A 7,291-nucleotide genomic window follows, 5' to 3' on the forward strand; every position below is an offset into this window, starting at 1 on the left:
GTCCCATGAACTTTAACTAAAAGTAGTTCCCATAACCAGTATTTATGTGAACATAACAATTCCTCCTTTGCAGCATTGATGTCCATCTCATATAACAGACATATCATATCCATAACTATCTAATGGAAAACTCATAACCTGTTACTGATAATTAACCCATTAGTTACTACACTAGGTCTTACACAACTCTACATCACACATTAATGCTGAACACTTAAAACACTAACACACACATCAACATTAAACATGAGACAATGACAATGCATAGCTCTTTTTTTTTTTTTTTTTTTTACAATTCCAGTCTTTGGGGAGGATGGTGAGCTCTCTCAGGATAGCGTCTCTCTTGAGGCTCAGGGTCCTGAACAGGAACCTCGGGGACGTCCACACTAGCAGGTGTGGGGTTGTCATTATCAGGAGGAGTCTCTGAAACCGGCAACATGAATTCATCAGAGTCCTTATGAACAGGGGTGTCATCCTCTGTGTTGTCGCATTGTGTTGCATGATGAGCTGTTGCATCTAGCAGTTGATCGACATGACGTCGCCAGATGACATCACGTCCAATCCTCACTGTGTATGTAAGAGGCCCTGTCTTTGACAGGATCTTCCCACGCTGCCATTTCTGTTTTTACTGTCGGTAATCGCTTGCCAACATTTGTTGTCCAATCACAAAGTTTCTGACATGACGTGGTGCAGCTTTGATGGACTGTTTCTGCGTCACATCTCTGCGAAGGTCTGGTTTAAGCACATCTAGACATGACCTCAGCCGCCTTCCCATGAACAGTAAAGCGGGAGCCTGACCAGTTGTAGCATGGTCAGTATTTCTGTACGCATGTAGGAATTTTGCCATCTTCTCTGTCAGTGGCATCTGAGCATTGCCCATTGTTTTCATTGACTGCTTAAACGACTGGACAAAGCGCTCAGCAAGCCCGTTTGTGGCAGGATGGTAAGGTACAGCAGTTGTATGCTTGATTCCATTTTTCCAGACGAATGATTGGAACTCTTCTGATGTAAACTGACTACCATTGTCACTGATGAGTCGCTCAGGCAATCCTGCTCTTGCGAAGAGTGTGCAAAGCACTTCAACTGTTTTTGTGGATGTGGCATTTTTCACTATGAAAACTTCTGGCCACTTTGAATATGCGTCAACAACAACAAGAAACATTCTGTCTAGAAATGGCCCTGCATAGTCTACGTGGATCCTTTGCCATGGAGCAGTTGGCCACTCCCAGCTGTGGACAGGGGCCAGTGGAGCTTGCTTTTGTGTCAGTTGACATCCAGAGCATGTCTTGGCTATGTCCTTAATCTGGTGATCAATGCCTGGCCACCATATGTAGCTCCTGGCAAGGCTCTCCATCTTTACAAACCCCATGTGTCCCCCATGAAGGTCTTCGAGGACTCTGGAGCGCAGCTTGGGTGGCACTATGACTCTGCTGACCCGCATGATGCACCCGCGACACACGGATAGCTGTTCACGTCGACTGAAGTATTCAGGTAAGCCCACTATGTTTTTGGCAGGCCACCCCTTTACTGTAAGCTCAAGGACCTTAGCCATAGTTGGATCTCTGCTGGTCTCTTGTTTGATCTGTGCACTGTTGACAGGTAAGTTCTCCATGTGGGTCAAATTAAACATCTCTGCTGGATCTGAAGATGTATTGTCTTCTGTTTTACATGGCAATCGTGAGAGTCCATCAGCATTTCCATGCTGTGTCGTTCCCTTGTACTCAATCACATAGTCATGTCCACCTAAGAACAATGCCCATCTTTGTAAGCGTGCTGCTGTCATTGTCGGAATAGATTTTCTTGGGTTAAAAATGGCCACTAGGGGTTGGTGGTCTGTGAAGCGTTTCCCATACAATGTGAAGCGTTTCCCATACAAATATTGGTTCAATTTCTTCCCCCCCAGACAAGGCTCAATCCCTCTCTATCAATTTGTGCATAATTCTTTTCCGCAGCACTTAAGGACCTAGAGGCGAAGGCTATAGGACGTTCTGAGCCCTCTGGCATTTTGTGGGAGAGGACAGCACCGATGCCATATGGCGATGCATCGCACGCCAAGCGAAGCGGTAAGTTCGGGTTGTAGTGAGTCAAGACCTTTTTGGACGTTATCAGTTCCTTTGCAGTCTTGAATGCCAAGTCACAGTGTGTAGTCCATTTCCAGGTTGCCTTTGTTTGCAGAAGGTTGTGCAACGAATGGAGTACCGTCGACAGATTTGGTAAAAATTTGTGATAATAATTTATCAGTCCCAAAAATGAGCGAACCTGAGTTACATTACAGGGCTTAGGTGCTTTCAGTACAGCGTCAATTTTGTCCTGTGATTTGTGGAGGCCTTCTTTATCAATTATATGTCCACAGTACTCAATGGAGTCTTTGAAAAATTCACATTTGTCCTTATTGGCTCTCAGTCCACATTCGGCTAGTCTAGTTAGGACTGCTTCCAGATTAGCAAGATGAGAGCAATCGTCCTGGCCTGTTACGATTATATCATCCAAGTAGCCCTGCGTGCCGGCAATGCCCTGTAGGACCTGTAGGACCATCAATAGCACGCTGCCACACTGCAGGGGCAGACGCAACCCCAAACACTAGCCTATTGTACTGAAAAAGGCCTTTTTGGGTATTAATTGTGAGATATTTCTTTGATGCTGCATCCATTTCCATTTGCAGGTAAGCTTGGGCCAAGTCAATCTTTGAAAAATGTTGCCCACCGGCTAACGATGCAAAAATGTCATCTATGCGCGGCAATGGGTACTGGTCTGCATGTAAAACTGGATTGACTGTCACTTTAAAGTCACCGCATAGCCTTATTGCACCATTGTTCTTCACTACGGGTACAATTGGTGTTGCCCAGTCTGACCATTCAACTTTGGACAGAATGCCCTGGTCTTCGAGTTTTTTCAGTTCTGTCTCAACTAGGCCGCAACGTAAAGGGGACAGGACGAACTTTCAAGAACTTGAGCAGTGCATGTTCATCCACTGTGAGGTGTGCTTTAATCTGTTTAAGGGTTCCAATGCCGTCTTGAAACAATGGCGCTGCATGCTATAGTAGGAGGTTCAACTTTTCCTGTATAGCTGCGTTGCTTCTATTCGGGCTGACCTGCATTGCCTTAATGGACTGCCAGTTGAGCTGAATCATTTGTAGCCAATCGCGTCCAAATAACGGAACACCTCCACGTGGTAGCACATACAAATCCAGAATTTTCTTTTTGCTTTCATATTTCACCTTCACTTTAATTTTTCCTGCTGGCACCCCCTTTTCTCATGTATATGTTTTCAGTAACACTGCTGTACGTTTCAGTTTCAAATTTGCTAACTTTTCTTTGTACTCCTTCAGTGATATGAGTGAAAGCACAGACCCGGTATCCAGTTCCATCTTTAATGTTTTTCCTTCAATTTCTGGGGTCACCCATATTATTTGTCTGTCACTGTCTGTCATAGAGTTGAGTTCTATGTGCGCCAGAGTTGTGTCCACATCTGAGTTTGATCCACTTGTGTCTGTGTCATTCATATCGTGCACTCTTTTATCCTTTTTCTTTTCTCTGTGCCTTCCCTCATTTTGTTTCATTCTACACATTCGCTGTATGTGTCCTTTCCGTTTGCAGTCTACAGTCTTTATCACGAAACCAACAGTCTGCTTGGTCATGGGAGTCTTTTCCACATCTATAGCATACAGCTCTTTTCACTGGGCGTTTAGCTGTAACCTCGTTGACAGTGCACTCATTTGAAACTTTCTTTTGCAATAGCATACCTTCCTTTGATGCAGTTTCCATAGCTACCGCAATTTCTAATGCCCTTGCTAATGTCAAGTCTTTTTCAGTCAGGAGCCGTCTCTGTATGCTCTCATTATGCATGCCGCACACTAGCCTATCTCGAAGTGCCTCGGACAAGCTCGCGCCAAATTGGCAATGTTCTGCTAGCTTCCTGAGTTCCACCATGTAGTTCGATATTGACTCGTTCTTTTGCTGGTCACGTTTATGAAATCTGAATCTCTCTGCAATGATGAGTGGTTTCGGGTTAAAGTGATCCTGTAGCAATTTAGTTATGTCCTTAAACGATTTCTGTGCTGGCTTTTGTGGTGCTGTTAAACTCCTTAGCAGGTTGTAGGTCTTTGCACCCATTACACTTAGCAACACCGCCACTTTCCGGTCATTTTCAATACGGTTAGCAAGGCAATTGTCATGAGCTCTCTCTCTGCCTGGTAACACGTGCTGATTGAAGTCTGATGACCTCCACCTGTTCCTGCTCTGCTCTGCCTCACCCTCGTTACCTACCAGCTGCACTGCATTCACCACTCATCATGCCCTCTATATAAAGCCTTGCTTTTCAGTCCACACTTGTCAGATCGTCTGCAACCAGCACCAGTTACCTGCCTGTTTATTGAAAACGCCTCTGACTCTTTGCCTGTGATCCCGGACCCGCTCGACTACTTCTGTGTTCTCCAGCCCCGGTAATCTTGACCTGCCTTCCGTCCCTCTTCTACGAATACCGCCTAGTCCTTGACTGTACTGCTGCTTCGTTTCAATTGCTGTTGTGTGTGTGTTTCCCCCAGGACTTCCCGGATCATCCAACTCCTGCCATCGCTGTTCGGCTACTGGGGGAACACACACACGCAGACTCTTGGAACTCCTGTACCCCCCCCCGGAACCCCTGAAACCCCCAACCCTTAAATAAACTTTTGAACGTGACGCTTTTGTGGTCCTCGTCCTGTTTGGTGTCTGACAGTACGATCTGACCAAACATGGACCCAGCGCACGGTCGAACCAGCATGGAAACCGACGAACCAGAACCACCCACCGCCATGCAACGCCTGGAAGAGACAGAGAGAGAGGTAAACCGCAACACTGCTGACATTGCCTCCCTACTTCAAGCCGGCTTGAGCCAGCGTCAGCAGTTCCAGCAGCAACAGCAACAACTTGCAATGATCATTCAACTTCTCACCAACCTTTCTCCTCTGCCTGCTCCCACCGGCCCAGCCCCAGCCAGCCTGCTCACCGGCCCAGCACCCGAGTCTCCTGCCCAGTCCACTGCTACCGTGGCTGCCGGAGCCCCAGAACCCAGGATCGGCAATCCAGAGCGGTTCAGCGGCGACCCAACCCAGGTACGGGCGTTCCTGACGAGCTGCCGTGTCCAGTTTACCCTGCAACCCAGGACTTTTGCCACTGAAGGGGCGAGGGTCGGTTACGTGATCACTCACCTGACGGGCCGAGCTCGACTCTGGGGAACGGCGGAGTTCGAGCGCCAGACCCCAGCATGTGCAACCTTCAACCTATTCGCAGAGGAGATGCTCAAGGTATTCGATTTGGAATCCACAATAGCCGAGGCATCTCGGATCCTGATGAGTATTCGCCAAGGCAGAAGGACTGTTGCGGATTACTCCATCGACTTTCGAACCGTGGCAAGTCGGAGCTCCTGGAACATGGAAGCATTGGTGGATGCTTTCCTCCACAGCCTGGCGGACTACATAAAGGACGAGCTGGTTTCCCATGATCAACCCCCCACTCTTGATGAAGCCATTGCTCTGGCTGTCCGCATCGACCGCAGGATCCAGGCCCGCCGTCATGAGAGAGGGCGCCAGAGTCCATCCACCAGCACACGGAGTGTCCCAACTGCCCTTCTGTCCGCACCTGCCACACCATCTAGCCAGCCGGACCAGTCTGAACCGATGGAGATCGGCCGCACCTCCCTAACCCCTGCAGAGCGCCAGCGACGCATCACCTCCAACTTGTGCCTGTACTGTGGTGGTGATGGTCATCGAGTCGCCACCTGTCCAGCAAAAGCCGGAGCTCACCAGATGTAGGAGGAATCCGGATGAGCTCAATGAACATTCAGCCCTCCATCAGCCGTAAACCCCTCATCCAAGTCTGTCTTCACCTGTCTGATTCCACCCACACCCTGGCAGCCCTGGTGGACTCTGGTGCAGAAGCAAACATTATTGACACAGGACTTGCTCGTCAGCTGGGCTTGGAAAGCCATCGCTTGTCCACTCCTGTTCCAGCCCGGGCCCTGGACGGTCACGCAATTGGCACAGTTACCAGCATCACAGCCCCCATCTCAATGATGGTGTCAGGAAACCACCGAGAGACCATCCGCTTCCACCTGCTCAGCTCTCCAGGCCAACCCCTAATCCTGGGCTACCCTTGGCTCCGTCTCCACAATCCTCACCTCGATTGGGCCTCCGGAACTGTGAAAGAGTGGGGAAATGCCTGCCACCTGACCTGTTTGCGTGCTGCCTCGCTGCCCCCCGGCTCAGTACCCCCCAGCATTGCCCACGACATTTCTAATGTCCCTGAATGTTACCATGGCCTCCGAGAGGTGTTCAACAAGACCAAAGCCACATCTCTGCCCCCACACCGTCCGTACGACTGTGCCATTGATCTCCTCCCTGGGACTGCTCCACCCAAAGGTCACCTCTACTCACTATCCCCTCCTGAAAGAAAAACTATGGAGGATTACATCAGGGACTCCCTGGCAGCTGGACTCATCCGCCCGTCTTCCTCTCCTGCTGGTGCCGGGTTCTTCTTTGTGGGAAAGAAAGATGGTTCTCTTCGCCCCTGCATTGATTATCGAGGTCTGAATGATGTCACAGTGAAGAACCGGTACCCTCTGCCTTTACTCACCTCTGCTTTTGAATTGCTCCAGGGATCCACTATTTTCACCAAACTGGACCTTAGAAATGCTTACCACCTAGTGCGAGTAAGGGAGGGTGACGAGTGGAAGACAGCATTCAACACCCACACCGGCCATTATGAGTACCTGGTAATGCCATTTGGCCTCACCAACGCCCCAGCGGTATTCCAGGCGCTGGTGAATGATGTGCTGCGGGACATGCTGAATAAATTCGTCTTCGTGTACCTGGACGACATCTTAATTTTCTCCAGAACTCTGTCCGAACACACCCGTCATGTCCAGCTGGTTCTTCGACGGCTCCTGGAGAACTCTCTCTATGTCAAGGCGGAGAAATGCGAGTTCCATGCTCAGACTGTGTCATTCCTGGGATACATCGTCGCTGAAGGCAATATCCAGATGGACCCCGCAAAGGTCTCGGCAGTTACCTCCTGGCCAGTTCCGGGGAATAGGAAGAAGCTGCAGCAATTCCTCGGTTTTGCCAATTTCTACCGGAAATTCATCCGGAACTACAGCTCCGTCGCCGCTCCCCTCACAGCTCTGACCAGCATCAAACACCCCTTTTTCTGGACCCCAGAGGCCAACACAGCCTTTCATACCCTCAAGGCCCGGTTCACCACTGCCCCCATCCTCCAGATGCCGGATTCAGACCGGCAGTTCGTTGTCGAGGTG

The 7,291-nt window shown here is 49.5% G+C and overlaps 1 pseudogene; it reads right to left on the minus strand.

Annotated features, from left to right (window-relative positions):
• Positions 1–289: 289 nt before the first annotated feature.
• On the minus strand, positions 290–3,765 carry LOC121711172 (annotated as a pseudogene).
• Between the last annotated feature and the right edge of the window lie 3,526 nt (positions 3,766–7,291).

Source organism: Alosa sapidissima, chromosome 6 (genome assembly GCF_018492685.1).
Source record: "Alosa sapidissima isolate fAloSap1 chromosome 6, fAloSap1.pri, whole genome shotgun sequence".
Lineage (NCBI taxonomy): Eukaryota > Metazoa > Chordata > Actinopteri > Clupeiformes > Clupeidae > Alosa > Alosa sapidissima.